This window comes from Piliocolobus tephrosceles, chromosome 9 (assembly GCF_002776525.5).
Source record: "Piliocolobus tephrosceles isolate RC106 chromosome 9, ASM277652v3, whole genome shotgun sequence".
In the NCBI taxonomy this organism is placed as follows: Eukaryota; Metazoa; Chordata; class Mammalia; order Primates; family Cercopithecidae; genus Piliocolobus; species Piliocolobus tephrosceles.
This window is the reverse complement of record NC_045442.1, coordinates 126,301,050-126,317,133: the sequence shown is the minus strand read 5'-3', so window position 1 is coordinate 126,317,133 and position 16,084 is coordinate 126,301,050. Positions and strand designations below refer to the sequence as shown.

At 37.6% G+C, this 16,084-nt stretch overlaps 1 pseudogene; it reads right to left on the bottom strand.

The window, feature by feature from the left end:
- Positions 1-52: 52 nt before the first annotated feature.
- LOC111528987 lies at positions 53-14,961 on the bottom strand (annotated as a pseudogene).
- Positions 14,962-16,084: the final 1,123 nt, after the last annotated feature.

Sequence of the window (16,084 nt, the reverse complement as noted above, 5' to 3'; positions counted from 1 at the left end):
TGTCATCATACATTAGAGAAGGAAGGTTTCACTATTTATTCAATAAAACGGGTTAGGCATTATACTTAGGACTCTTCTTCCATGTCACAATACCTACATCGTCCTAAGAAGAAGCTTAATTCTACCATCAATGTAAAGGATTGTCATGATGGCAACAGAAGAGAAAAGTTTGGTCTCAAAAACTGCCAACCTTTGAGAGCCATTGGGAAATGAATAAGATAAAGGTCAACATAGTCCAGTTGAGGTTTTCTTCAGTGAGCTTTCCAAGGCTGGTTGGACCAACTCTGGTTGATGGAAAGTGCACCAAAGCTGCAGGGTAAAAGTAAAGAATTGTGTTGAATAAAAACATGACCCAGTTTTATTAGTTTGCCCTACCTAATATTTAGACATTTTTTTTCACTGGTTCAAAACTGATGACTGCTAGCAAAAAAAAATTCACATTCTTGTTGTATTTTCTTTTGATATGATCTATCCATGTAAATTCTATCTATTGCAAATATAGTTAGACAATTTCTAAACAATGGAATTAAAATTTTCAATAGGTAAAATTTGATATCAATAATTATGCTCATTATCTGAATGCTTGATAGAATTTATAAAACACTTCAATTGTCTAATTTTCTCATCCATTGAACCCAATGGACAATAATAGTTATTCCTGTTGCTTAGAAACTAAAGAAAATAATCTTAACATGATGACATTTGTGGAACTCCATTCAAGATACTTTATATGTTATTTAATACCTATAGGGCTCCCTTATTTTGTACTCTCCCCACTCACACTCTGATGAAAGGACAATTGAGATTCAGAATAATAAGATATTAATGAAAGCCATCCAGGACCTAAGAAAAACTATAATATGATTATAGTTCTCTATGATTTTATAGCCTGATCTGAGATTTTTTCCAAGATTGTGGATCAGAGGCAGTGTTAGCATGTCCCTCCCACTTGGAAGAACCAGAATAATGTGTATTCACACTGTGAACTATTTTCCAAGAAGCAATGCAGAAACTTAATAGAAAAACTGAAAGAATTCACAGACTCTTTGAAATAAGTGGCAGGCTGCAGCACACACTGTAAGACAGATGAAAAACTAAGTGCCCAGAGTGTAAGAAGGGGAGAAACTGCCTCCAGAATACCCTTTTCCTACCAGGGACTCTGAAAATGTAGGCCATGGGGCCTAACTGATTTAGGGAGAGGTGAGAAATAAAGTAGAAGCAGCAGTGGGAAATGCCACAAAGGCATTCCCAATCTCCAGCATGGACAGAAGGAGGCCATTTCTTATTTTATCTCACAGAGGACCCTCAGGGAAGTCAGCCAACTAGTTCAGGCAGGGGTCGCAGATTGAAAGAAGCTCCCAACTGAATTTCATGTTATTATTTTGAGTGGGGATGAACTCCTTTGGTTGGAATTCTGGGGGCAAGCAAGAAGTGTGCTGCAGACACAAATGCAGAAGTCTTGTGCCCGGCCTTGCAGTTGGATGAGGAGGGGCATAGCTTGAAAGCCACAGTTGCTATCTCTACAGGAAAACTTTTGTCCCAGGGCACTTCTGAGCACAGGTTTCTTAGAACTTAGTCCAGTGCTCCTAGCACCTGCACTCAGCAGCTGGGCAACAAAGCACTATAGAACTGAGATCTGCCTTGCCAACTGTGTGGGATCTCAGTGAGGCTTACTGCCACCTGCTACTTCCCACTCCCTGTGTGAATGCTTCTGCACAACAAAAGTTATACTCCCTTCTGCAACATTACCCTATTAGCCTGAGAACCATCTCCTTGCCCTCAGAGCAGCTGCAGCTAGCACCACTCCAGGAGAGTCAGAATGCAGACCTGCCTAACCCTGACCCAACCTGATTGTGCCCCTCCACTCACCCTGGTAGCTTAACACAAAGGATGTAAACTTTTGGGAACTCTATGACCCTGCCCATCACCTGAGAAACGAGAATACCTCCCTAGGGAAACATAAGGCAAGCTCAAATCTCACAGCTGGTGCTCTTGTGCAAGAGCTGGAGGCCAACACAGTTCATTACAGCATCCCTAGGTAGAATAACATTGCACCCAGGAAGAAGAAAACTTGTTTGTAATCTCAGCTGACCCCGTTGCCTGCATCTGTCTTACTAACAAGAAGTCCTGAGTCTGTCCCTGAGACATATTCACTACTATTATATCCAGCATTTGAGAAAGCCAACACAAAATGGCTATCTGCAACCAAAGAATCTCACAGAGTCTATGTCACTTCCCTGACACCATCATGAGAGCTGGTGCTGGTACCCACTGCTGGGAGATGAAGACAGTTCACATCACAGGATCCCTTTCCAATATTCCCCAGCACTAGCCCAGAGAGGGGCAACCCCACTAGCAATCTATCACTGTAGTCTGGCTCTGAGGATCTTCTACTCGTAATGGAAAGAGCATCACATCAGGACAAAAATATCCAGATAGCAGGACTTGAGTTCCAGATCTTTACATTGGCGGCAAGTTTCTTTCAGCAGAGACACAATTTCAGTGCTAGATTCAGTAGGGAGTCTAAACCTCTACCACCAACAGTCAAGTGGCCTTGGTGCTCATGAAGGGTCTTGGAGAAGGGGTCTCATTTCCCCCCTTTTCCATCAATGCAGACATAGCTACGGCTTCTCCTAAAGAAGCTCTGCATGGGTACACCCATACACAGCTTTCCTGGAACACTTCAGAATGACTGAGTCCCCACAGGAAGAGCCCTCTCCAGGTTCAGGCTTGCATGAGAGGCAGTCACAATTTCTCCCTACTTGGAATGTCAACATTTCTACAGATGAAAATGAAAAAAGGTACCTGTCTGATCTCAAGATTCAGAACACTGGGACAAGAGTGAGACTGGGAAGTGCATAGCTTTCCTGTCAACCTGGCATGGGAGCTGAGATAGCTTCCATCCTTAGCATTGATAAAAGAGGTGAATCCAATTGAAAGCTCTCCCAACCACATTGGGTACTTCATTTATCCACCTGCTTTAGCTACAAATGGTTCCTATCCAGAGATACCACCTCTACTGGCCTGCGGTGGTATCCCTGGGTAGGGGATACTCAATAAATAAACTTGATAAATAAAATAGTGGGAAAAAGTTGAATAAATATAAAAGTACATAAAACAGGAGTATAAGATAAGCTTCAAGAGACTGCTGCCATTCCAATCCCATAGGAGACAGTGAACTTGCCCACACACTGAGTATATATAGCTACTACAACCAACATCTGAGGAAGCCATGATACAAAGACTCTCTATAACCAAGGAACTCATATAAGTCTTCACACCTAATAGCACTAAGAACCCAATTAGGCTATTATAAACTATAAATATTAAAGTCAGATCCTTAAAAGGGAAAAAAGAAAAACAGGGAAATCAAAAATGAATTCAAGAATAATTAGAAGAAATAATCTAGCAAAATGAGAGGACATCAGAAAAGTCATTATGGTAATATGACAAAAGATTTTGTCAGCCCCAAACCCTGGGGTCACCCAAGTCACCCCAAAAAGATCACACTAGCTCCCCAGCAATAAATCCAAACTAAGATAAAATATTTGAAATACCAGATAATGAATTCAGAAGATTCATTATTAAGCTACTCAAGGAGATATCACAGAAAGGTGAAAAACAACCTAAAAAATTAAAAATAAAAATTCAGGATATAAATAAAAAATTTTCCAGGGAGATAAATATCACAAAGAAAAACCAATCAGAATTTCTGGAAATGAAAGACACATTTAGGGAAATACAAAATGCAGTGGAAAGTTTCAACAATAGACTAGAACAAGTAAAGGAAAGAATTTCAGAGCTCAAAGACAAGGCTTTTGAATTAACCCAATCAGACAATGATGAAGAAAGAATCAGGCTGGATGGGTGGCTCACATCTGTAATCCCAGCACTTTGGGAGGCGGAGTTGGGTGAATCACTTGAGGTCAGGAGTTCAAGATCAGCCTGGCCAACATGGTGAAACCCAGTCTCTACTAAAAATACAAAAATTAGCCCAGCATGGTGGCATGTGCCTACAATTCCAGCTACTCAGGAGCCTGAGGCAGGAGAATCGCTTTAACCTGGGAGGTGGAGGTTGCAGCAGTGAGCCAAGATCATGCACCTGCACTCCAGCAGCCTGGGCAACAAAGCAAGACTCTTGTCAAAGGAAAAAAAAAAAAAGAAATGAACAAATTATCTAAGAAATATGAAATTATGTAAAACAGCCAAACCTAAGAATAACTGGTGTTCCTGAGGGAGAAAAGATGTCTAAAAGTTTGGAAAACTTACCTGAGAGAATAATTGAGAAAAACTTTCCTGGCCTGGCTAGAGATTTAGATATTCAAATAGAAGAAGCTCAAAGAACTCCTTGGAAATTCATTGCAAAAATATTACCACCAAGTCACATAGTCATGAGTCTATCTAAAGTCAACGTGAAGGAAATAATTCTAAGAGATGTGAGAAAAAGCATCAGGTAACACAAAAATCTATCAAACTAACAGAGGACTTCTAAGCAGAAAACCTAAAAACGAGAAGGGATTGAGGTCCTATCTTTAGCCTTCTTAAACAAAATAAATGTCAGAAATTTTGTGTCCAGCAAAACTACGTTTCATGAATGAAGGAGAAATAGTCATTTTTAGAAAAACAAATGATGAAGGAATTTGACATTATCAAACCAGTTCTACAAAGCATGCTGTAAGGAGTTCTAAATCTTCAAACAAAAGATTGTTATTCACCACAATGGAACCTCCTGAAAGCATAAAACTCATGAATCCTATAAAACAATAACACAACAGCAACCAAAAGTATTTGGGTAACAACTGAAATGATGAAAAGAACAGTACCTCACATCTCAGTAATAACATTGAACATAAATGGCCTAAATGCTCCACTTAGAAGATACAGAATGGCAGAATGGATAATAAATTACAAACCAAATGCCTGCTGTATTCAAGAGACTCACCTAACACATAAAGATTTGGATAAACTCAAGTTTAAAAGGTGGAAAAAGAGATTCTTTGCAAATGGAAACCAAAAGTATACAGGAGTTGCTACTCTTATATCAGAGAAAACAGACTTTAAAGCAACAGCAGTAAGAAAAAAAAAGACAAAAATCATTATATAAAGACAAAAATCATTATATAATGATAAAAGAACCAATCTAGCAAGAACATATTACAATCTTAAATTTATATGCACCTAATGCTGGAGCTCCCAGATTTGTGAAACTATTACTAGCAGACTTAAGAAATGGTTAGCAACACAATAATAGTGAGGGACTCAATACTCCATTGTACAGTACTAGTCAGATAATTGAGGCAGAAAGTAAATAGGAAACAATGGATTTAACATACTCTAGAAAAAAGTTTACTAAACAGATGTTTACAGAACATTCTACCCACCAATTGCAGAATGTACATTCTTCTTATCAGCCCATGGAACATTCTGCAAGATAGACCATATGATAGGCCACAAAACAAGTGTCAATAAACTTGAGAAAATCCAAATTATATCAAGTATCTCTTAGAACACAATGTAATAAAACTAGAAATTGACTCTGAAAGGAACCCTCAAAACTAAACAAATACATGGAAATTAATCTGCTCTTGAATGATTTTGGGTTAACAATAAAATCAAAATGGCAATTCAGTAATTTTTTGAAATAAATGATAATAGTGACACAAGTTACGAAAACCTCTGGAATACAGCAAAAGCAGAGCTAAGAGGCAAGTTCATATCATTAAATGCCTACATCAAAAAGTCTGAAAGAGCACAAATTGACGAAAGATGTACTAGAGAAACAAGAACTAACTAAACCCAAAGATATTAGAAGAAATAATATTAGAGCAGAACTAAATGAAATTGAAACAAAACACCCCCAACAAAAGATCAATGAAAGATAAAGCTGGTTCTCTGAAAAGAGGAACAAATTTGCTGGACCATTAGTGAGATTAACCAAGAAAAGAAGAGAGAAGATCCAAATAAGCTCAATTAGAAGTGAAACTGGACACATTACAAATGTATCACAGGAATACAAAAAGTCATTCAAGACAACTAAGAACACCTTTATATGCACAAACTATAAAATATAGAGTAAATTGAAATTCCTGGAAACATATAACCCTCTTAGATTAGATCAGGAAGAAATAGAAACCCAGAACAGACCAATAACAAGCAGCAACAATGAATCAGTAATAAAAAATTGCCAACAAAAAAGCCAAGGATCAGATGGGTTCATAGCTGAATTCTACTTGACATTCAAAAAGAAATTGGTACAAATCCTACTGAAAATATTCAAAAAGATAGAGGGAACTCTGCCTACATTATTCTATGAAGCCAGTATCACCCTAATACCAAAACCAGGAAAGGACAAAACAAAAATAGAAAACTATAGATCAATATCCCTGATGAACATAGATTTTTAAAAATCCTCAAGAACAATTTGACTTCCTCTTTTCCTAACTGAATACCCTTGATTTCTTTCTCTTGCCTGATTGCCCTAGCCAGAACTTCCAACACTATGTTGAATAGGAGTGGTGAGAGAGGGCATCCCTGTCTTGTGCCAGTTTTCAAAGGTAACTTTTCCAGTTTTTGCCCATTCAGTATGATATTCGCTGTGGGTTTGTCATAAATAGCTCTTATTATTTTGAGGTACGTTCCATCAATACCGAATTTGTTGAGCGTTTTTAGCATGAAGGGCTGTTGAATTTTGTCAAAAGCCTTTTCTGCATCTATTGAGATAATCATGTGGTTCTTGTCTTTGGTTCTGTTGATATGCTGGATTACGTTGATTGATTTGCGAATGTTGAACCAGCCTTGCATCCCAGGGATGAAGCCCACTTGATCATGGTGGATAAGCTTTTTGATGTGCTGCTGAATCCGGTTTGCCAGGATTTTATTGAGGATTTTTGCATCGATGTTCATCAGGGAGATTGGTCTAAAATTCTCTTTTTTTGTTGTGTCTCTGCCAGGCTTTGGTATCAGGATGATGTTGGCCTCATAAAATGAGTTAGGGAGGATTCCCTCTTTTTCTATTGATTGGAATAGTTTCAGAAGGAATGGTACCAGCTCCTCCTTGTACCTCTGGTAGAATTCAGCTGTGAATCCATCTGGTCCTGGGCTTTTTTTGGTGGGTAGGCTATTAATTGTTGCCTCAATTTCAGAGCCTGCTATTGGTCTATTCAGGGATTCAACTTCTTCCTGGTTTAGTCTTGGAAGAGTGTACGTGTCCAGGAAATTATCCATTTCTTCTAGATTTTCTAGTTGATTTGCGTAGAGGTGTTTATAGTATTCTCTGATGGTAGTTTGTATTTCTGTGGGGTCGGTGGTGATATCCCCTTTATCATTTTTTATTGCATCTATTTGATTCCTCTCTCTTTTCTTCTTTATTAGCCTTGCTAGCGGTCTGTCAATTTTGTTGATCTTTTCAAAAAACCAACTCCTGGATTCATTGATTTTTTGGAGGGTTTTTTGTGTCTCTATCTCCTTCAGTTCTGCTCTGATCTTAGTTATTTCTTGCCTTCTGCTAGCTTTTGAATGTGTTTGCTCTTGCCTCTCTAGTTCTTTTAATTGTGATGTTAGAGTGTCAATTTTAGATCTTTCCTGCTTTCTCTTGTGGGCACTTAGTGCTATAAATTTCCCTCTACACACTGCTTTAAATGTGTCCCAGAGATTGTGGTATGTTGTATCTTTGTTCTCATTGGATTCAAAGAACATCTTTATTTCTGCTTTCATTTCGTTATGTACCCAGTAGTCATTCAGGAGCAGGTTGTTCAGTTTCCATGTAGTTGAGCGGTTTTGATTGAGTTTCTTAGTCCTGAGTTCTAGTTTGATCATGATTGTGTATTTAGAAAACCCCATCGTCTCAGCCCAAAATCTTCTTAAGCTGATAAGCAACTTCAGCAAAGTCTCAGGATACAAAATTAATGTGCAAAAATCACAAGCATTCTTATACACCAGTAACAGACAAGCAGAGAGCCAAATCAGGAATGAACTTCCATTCACAATTGCTTCAAAGAGAATAAAATACCTAGGAATCCAACTTACAAGGGATGTAAAGGACCTCTTCAAGGAGAACTACAAACCACTGCTCAGTGAAATCAAAGAGGACACAAACAAATGGAAGAACATACCATGCTCATGGATAGGCAGAATCAATATTGTGAAAATGGCCATACTGCCCAAGGTAATTTATAGATTCAATGCCATCCCCATCAAGCTACCAATGAGTTTCTTCACCGAATTGGAAAAAACTGCTTTAAAGTTCATATGGAACCAAAAAAGAGCCCGTATTGCCAAGACAATCCTAAGTCAAAAGGACAAAGCCGGAGGCGTCACGCTACCTGACTTCAAACTATACTACAAGGCTACAGTAACCAAAACAGCATGGTACTGGTACCAAAACAGAGATATAGACCAATGGAACAGAACGGAGCCTTCAGAAATAATGCCACACATCTACAACCATCTGATCTTTGACAAACCTGAGAAAAACAAGAAATGGGGAAAGGATTCCCTATTTAATAAATGGTGCTGGGAAAATTGGCTAGCCATAAGTAGAAAGCTGAAACTGGATCCTTTCCTTACTCCTTATACGAAGATTAATTCAAGATGGATTAGAGACTTAAATGTTAGACCTAATACCATAAAAACCCTAGAAGAAAATCTAGGTAGTACCATTCAGGACATAGGCATGGGCAAGGACTTCATGTCTAAAACACCAAAAGCAACGGCAGCAAAAGCCAAAATTGACAAATGGGATCTCATTAAACTAAAGAGCTTCTGCACAGCAAAAGAAACTACCATCAGAGTGAACAGGCAACCTACAGAATGGGAGAAATTTTTTGCAATCTACTCATCTGACAAAGGGCTAATTTCCAGAATCTACAAAGAACTCAAACAAATATACAAGAAAAAAACAAACAACCCCATCCAAAAGTGGGGAAAGGATATGAACAGACATTTCTCAAAAGAAGACATTCATACAGCCAACAGACACATGAAAAAATGCTCATCATCACTGGCCATCAGAGAAATGCAAATCAAAACCACAATGAGATACCATCTCACACCAGTTAGAATGGCAATCATTAAAAAATCAGGAAACAACAGGTGTTGGAGAGGATGTGGAGAAATAGGAACACTTTTACACTGTTGGTGGGATTGTAAACTAGTTCAACCATTATGGAAAACAGTATGGCGATTCCTCAAGGATCTAGAACTAGATGTACCATATGACCCAGCCATCCCACTACTGGGTATATACCCAAAGGATTATAAATTATGCTACTACAAAGACACATGCACACGTATGTTTATTGCGGCACTATTCACAATAGCAAAGACTTGGAATCAACCCAAATGTCCATCAGTGACAGACTGGATTAAGAAAATGTGGCACATATACACCATGGAATACTATGCAGCCATAAAAAAGGATGAGTTTGCGTCCTTTGTAGGGACATGGATGCAGCTGGAAACCATCATTCTTAGCAAACTATCACAAGAAGAGAAAACCAAACACTGCATGTTCTCACTCATAGGTGGGAACTGAACAATGAGCTCACTTGGACTCGGGAAGGGGAACATCACACACTGGGGCCTATCATGGGGAGGGGGGAGGGGGGAGGGATTGCATTGGGGAGTTATACCTGATATAAATGATGAATTGATGGGTGCTGACGAGTTGATGGGTGCAGCACACCAACATGGCACATGTATACATATGTAACCTGCACGTTATGCACATGTACCCTAGAACTTAAAGTATAATAAAAAAAAAAAAAAAATCCTCAAGAAAATACTAGCTAACCAAATGCATCAGAACATCAAAAAGATAATATATCATGATCAAGTGGGTTCTATCCCAAGGGCACAGGGATGGTATAACATAGGCAAGTCAATAAATATGATATATAACAGAGAATTAAAAAGAAAAACCACATGGTTATCTCAATAGACGCAAAAAAAAAAAACAATTGTTAAATCTGCTATCCCTTTATGATAAAAACCTGCAACAAACTGGACGTAAAAGGGACTTGCCTGATAATAAAAACCATAAATGACAAACCCACAGCCAACATCATACTGAATGGAGAAAAGTTTAAAACATCCCCCTGAGAACTGGAACAAGACAAGGATGCCCAATTTTACCACTTCTATTAATATTTAACTTAATACTGGAGGTCCTAGCCAGAGAAATCAGGAAAGAAAAAGTAATAAAGGGAATTGAAATTTGAATAGAGGAAGTTAAAGTATTGCTGTTTGCCAGTAATATAATCATATACCTACAAAACCCTAAAGACTCATCCAAAAGTCTCCTAGATTTGATAAACAAATTCAGTAAAGTCAGGTTACAAAATCAATGTACAGAAATCAGTAGCACTGCCATAAACCAACAACAACCATGCTGAGAGTCAAATTAAGAAATCAAGCCCTTTACAACAGCTATAAATAAAATAAAATCCCTAGGAATATACTTAACCAAAGAGATGAAACATCCCTACAAGAAAAACAGACCACTGCTAAAAGAAATGATACATGAAACAAACAAATGGAAAAACATTGCATGCTTATGGATAGAAAGAATCAATACTCTGAAAATGGCCATATTCTAAATTCATATGGAACTACAAAAGAGCCACAATAACCAAAGCAATGCTAAGCAAAAAGAAGGAATCTGGAGGCAGTACATTACCAGACTTTGAATTATACTACAAGGTTGTAGTTAGGAAAGGAGTATAGTATTAATATAAAAATAGGCATTTAGATAAATGAAACAAAATAGAGAACCCAGAAATGAAGTCAAATACTGATCTTTGTTGATAAAGCAAACAAAAGCATAAATTGGGGAACAGACTCTATTCAATAAATGGTGCTGGCATAAACTGGTAAGCCACATGTAGAAGAATGAAACTGGATACCATCTCTCCTTACATACATATCAACTCAAGATGGATCAAAAACTTAAGTCTAAGACCTGAAACCATAAAAATTCTAGAAGACAGCATTGGAAAAACTCTTCCTTACATTGGTCTCAACAAAGAATTTATCTCTAAGACCCGCAAAAGCAAATGCACAAACAAAACTAAATAAACGGGACCTAATTAAAAATGATTCTGCACAGCAAAAGAAGTAATCATGAGAGTAAAGAGACAACCTACAGAATGAGAGAAAAATTTTGCAAACTATGCTTCCAGCAAAGGACTATTATCCAGAATCTACAAGGAACTCAAACAAGTCAGCAAGATAAAAACAAATAATCCCATGAAAAAAGTGGGCAAATGACATGAATACACATTTCTCAAAAGTAGATATACAGTCAACAAAATATGAAAAAAGGTTCAACATTACTAATATGGGAAGTGCAAATTAAAACCACAGTGAGATTACTCCTACAAGAATGGTTATAATTAAAAAGTCAAAAAAAAAAAAAAAAGTTGGCATGAATGCAGTGAAGAGAGAACACTTTTACGCTGCTGGTGGGAATTGTAAATGAGTAAAATGTCTATGGAAAACAGTATAGAGATTCCTCAGAGAACTCAAAAGTAGATCTACCATTTGATCCATCAATCCCACTACTGGCATCTACCAAAAAGAAGCTTACATGAAAAAGACACATGCAGACACATGTACAGCAATGCAATTCACAATTGCAAAAATATAAAACCAACCTAAGTGTCCATTGACCAATGCATGAATAATGAAAATGTGTTATATATACATCATAGAATGGTGTGTATGTAAAAAGGATTGAAATAATGTCTTTTGTGGCAATTTGGAAGGAGCTTAAGGCCATTATTCTAAGTAATTCAGGAATGGAAACAAAACACCGTACATTCTCACTTATCAGTGGGAACTAAGCTATAAGGATGTAAAGACATACAGATGACATAATGGACTTTTGGGACTCAGTGTTGGGGGAGGTTGGGAGTAAGGTGAGGGATAAAAGCCTACATATTGAGTACAGTGTCCACTGATCACCTGATGGGCTCCCTTAAATCTCAGAATCATCACTATAGAATTTATTCATGTAACCAAAATCCACTTGTACCACAAAAGCCATTGAAATTAAAAAATGAATGCATAAAAATATTTTACAGATCTGAGCTGTGGCTCAAAAAAGTAAAGTGATTTTCAAGTAACAAATTTGAACACAACAGTCATGAGAAAGACATGATCATTTGTCACCTTTTATTTTAGTTTTAATACCTGAATATGTGTCAATAAATTGGAACCAATAAGCACAATTCACCCACACCTACAGATCCAGTTACAGAATTGTCATCTCCACACGATCACATTAAATACATGTGCATGCATGCTCATCACAGGCACAGTACCTTTGAAGTATAGAATATGTCTTCTCTCTTCACACTGCCATCAGCAATCTTGCTTCGGATGGCCAGTCCAACCTGCTTCTCATTATTATATAAATGAGCAGAATCAATATGGCAGAAACCAGCTCCTATTGCTAATTTTGTAACCTCCACAAGTCTATTCCTAGGAACCCGGAGGAGCAATGAAAAGTAGTATTTGGTGATGAATGTGCTCAACAGGTAGTTCAGGCACAAACAATGACCTTCACAAAAATCACATTATTCTTGCATCTTGGGTTAGTTCTATATATGTGGTGATAAATCCATCCCAATTTGCTTTAGTCTTTCCTGCTTAGTAATAAATGTTGGGTATCCCTGGACCTCTTCAATCCCAGGTAATTGCTGGTTGATCACTAGCGTGGTGTTTCCCAAGAACAACCTCAGATTCAGTCATTTGTTGGACAAATTAACAGGACTCAAATTATAGTTATAAATATAGTCTTTATTATTACTACTATTATTTGAGACAGAGTCTCACTCTGTCACCCAGGCTGGAGTACAGTGGCACAATCTCAGCCCGCTGAAAACTCTGCCCCTCCCCGACTTCATCTCAGGCTGAAACAATCCTCTCACCTCCGTCTCCCCAGATAGCTAGGACCACAGATGGGCACCATGATGCCGGTTAAATTTTTGTATTTTTGGTAGGTATGGGGTTTCGCTGTGTTGCCCAGGCTCAATCTTCTGAACTCAAGGGATCCACCTGCCTCCACCTCCCAAAGTGCTGGGATTACAGGCATGAGCCACTGCAGGAAGCCTCCTAATTGTTTTTAATATAGTGAAATTAACACATGGAAGAAGGCACATGGAAAGAGCTACAGAAAGAATACACTGCAAGTTCCTATGATTCCTGTCTCAGTGATGGTGCACAAAGCATACCGACTTCCTCCAGCATCACATTTTGACAACATAGGGGAAACGTTGTCTACAGGGGATGTTGTTTGGACACTCAATTCCCAAGATTTTAACTGGGTACTGATTACATTGACCCAGTCTGTACACCACATACAAAACTCCCAGTCTTGTGAAGACAGCAGATATGTAGAAACCCCACACATTGTACAAGCAGTTAATTATAGACAGCACCCTTATTAGTCAGGAAATGGTGAGAAATTCTGAGATACCAGCCAGGCTCCAACTTTGAAAACAGGTACATCTACGGGTGGCAGTCTATTGTGTTGATTCCTTTCTACACAGCCATTAGCCATTCTGTGTGCATGACAGAACTAAATATGAGGAGTAAAGACATACACTCCAAGGATATAGATTTATCCATAAGAAATTAACTGCAACCTGTAAAAGATTAGTAAGGTATGCTTTAGTCTTAAAAAATAAGGATAACTTTTCTAGGAGACTAAGTTCAGTGAAATTTAAAATGATTGACTTCTCTATCAAATTTGGATAAATATTTGAAAGGTACATTTTTTAAACAACAAAGCCATAAATAGAACAATTTTCTATTTTAATATGAGTATTTCAGGAGTTTTTCTATTTCCAATGATATTAAAAGGAACTGGATGCCAGGTCTCACTGCCTTCCCCGATACCAGCCCTGATCTTCTCTTTGCTATGCAGGCACTCAAGTTTACCAAGGCTAAAGTTTCCGTGTTGTGCTTTTCCTTACTTCCCCTTCATGCCAATTTTCATTACAAAGTAAACCACTAGTGTTGATGTCTTCAAGATGTTTCTCTGTAAATTCTTACAATGTAAAGTTGAGAAAAGTGAGACAAATTTTTATGTGACTAGTCCTTATTCACATACTTAGTAGCTTTGGAATACATGTTTTCTTCCAGTATAGAAATAGTTCAGCCTAGAAAATAAAGTCTCCATTTTGCCTACTTTCATGTCAGGGGACCACCCATACCATTTTGATACAAATCTGATGCATAGTAACATGGACCAAAAATTTAAAATTTCTCTTGTGAGGTTCTAGTTTTTTCTTAAAGTTATTTTTCCTTTCAGATAATTTTCCTAGAGGTGAAAGCTGTACATGGGAAAATGTATTAAGTCCAAGACCAGTATTATTACTCTGTCATGCTCAAGGCCACACGGCAGCTCAGCAACACTCTCCCCAAGAATTTTCATACACCCCATCTCCAGACACTGTTACCACAAAGATTTTGTTTGATCATGTATACTTGGAAGAATAAACAATTTCTTCAATGATAGAAAGAAATAGAGAAACCATTCCACTGCAGTCAATCTCCTACCAAAGGAAATGCCAGGCAGTGTTCTTCACTGTTGAGTTTTAAATATTCTGCAAAGCTGGGAACACCCATAAACAGAAGGAAAAACAACAGTGCACAAAATAAAAGCAAGCAGTACATGACCATATGACCAGACCTCAGTGCAGAACAGACTGACTGCCTTTTCTCATTGGACTTGGAATAGCTCTGGCCTATTAAAACAGACCAGGTGAATCATGCAGAGTAACACGGGAACACAAAGCTAAAACCCAGGTCATCTTCTACTTATTCCAGCTTTGCTCTTTTAAATGCTCAACACTGAAAATATTATTATGTTACCTCTGGAGGCACATAGGTGCCAAATCCTAACACAGGCATGAAATGAACATCATTTAGCGCCACACACTGATATTTGGGATCCATTGAATGTCACTCCTTTCACTAAGCAGACACTGTTCCCTTCTTCAACATCCAGCATTTACATTCACAGGTTATATAAACAATGGGCAGGCAATGCGACACTGCCCACTGTCTGAGGCTGACCAATGGCATGTAGGAAGAAGCAAGTGATGGTGTATTACACAGGCTATGAAGAAAATTGAATACAGTCCACTTGGCTTTTATCAAAGACAATTCTTAAGTACATTTTTATATAGTCAGAATAAAATTATTTTTTGCTAAAGTAAAATTTTCCATCTGGAATCTATCTATCTGGCAATTTATTATCTATCTATCTATAACCTATCATCTGTCTTATCTATCTTATAAATTCCTCCAACAGATTTATAGAATGATTAATTATCATATGTTAGACTATAAAACACTTCTAGCAACAAGTCTCGTTTTTGTTCATGCCATGACGATGTTTCATCTTTGTCATATAAATGATCAACCATTTTATTCATCTTTCTGTCACATACTATTTAAAGGAGTGACTAGTAAGCATTTTTTTAGCAGGTGGCAATAAAAAAAATTAAACATTAAAACCAAAAGAAAATTTCTCCTTTTACCTTTCCATCAGCAAATATTTTGTGTTTTTTCTTTGCATTGTAGAAGGAATATTCATTCCTGATGAAAATGCAGTCCTGATGACGTTGTAATCCTGACAAGGGTACAAAGGAAAAAGAAAACAAATTCTGACATGATGTTTATTAGAGTATTAATTATTAACAATATTTGGTCTTTGGACATCATTTCCAATATGCAAACGGTGCCTTATAGTATTTGTATCTTTCATCCAGTTTTAGAAGAAACTATCAAAAGTAGCTTCCCGAAAAACTGATAACTATTTTATATAATTTGTGATCCTGTTAAATATTATTCATAAAACTGGAAACTAATTACAATAAATTGGTGAATAATCCTCACATGCCTTATTTTTTACTTGTGTCTCTCTTTGGAGGGCAGATTGGGCCAGACATGTTGGCTCACACCCGTGTAATTCCAGCACTTTGGGAGGCTGAGGTGGGTGGATCACTTGAGATCCAGTGTTCGAGACCAGTCTGGCAAATATGACAAAACCTTGCCTCTACCAAAAATACAAAAA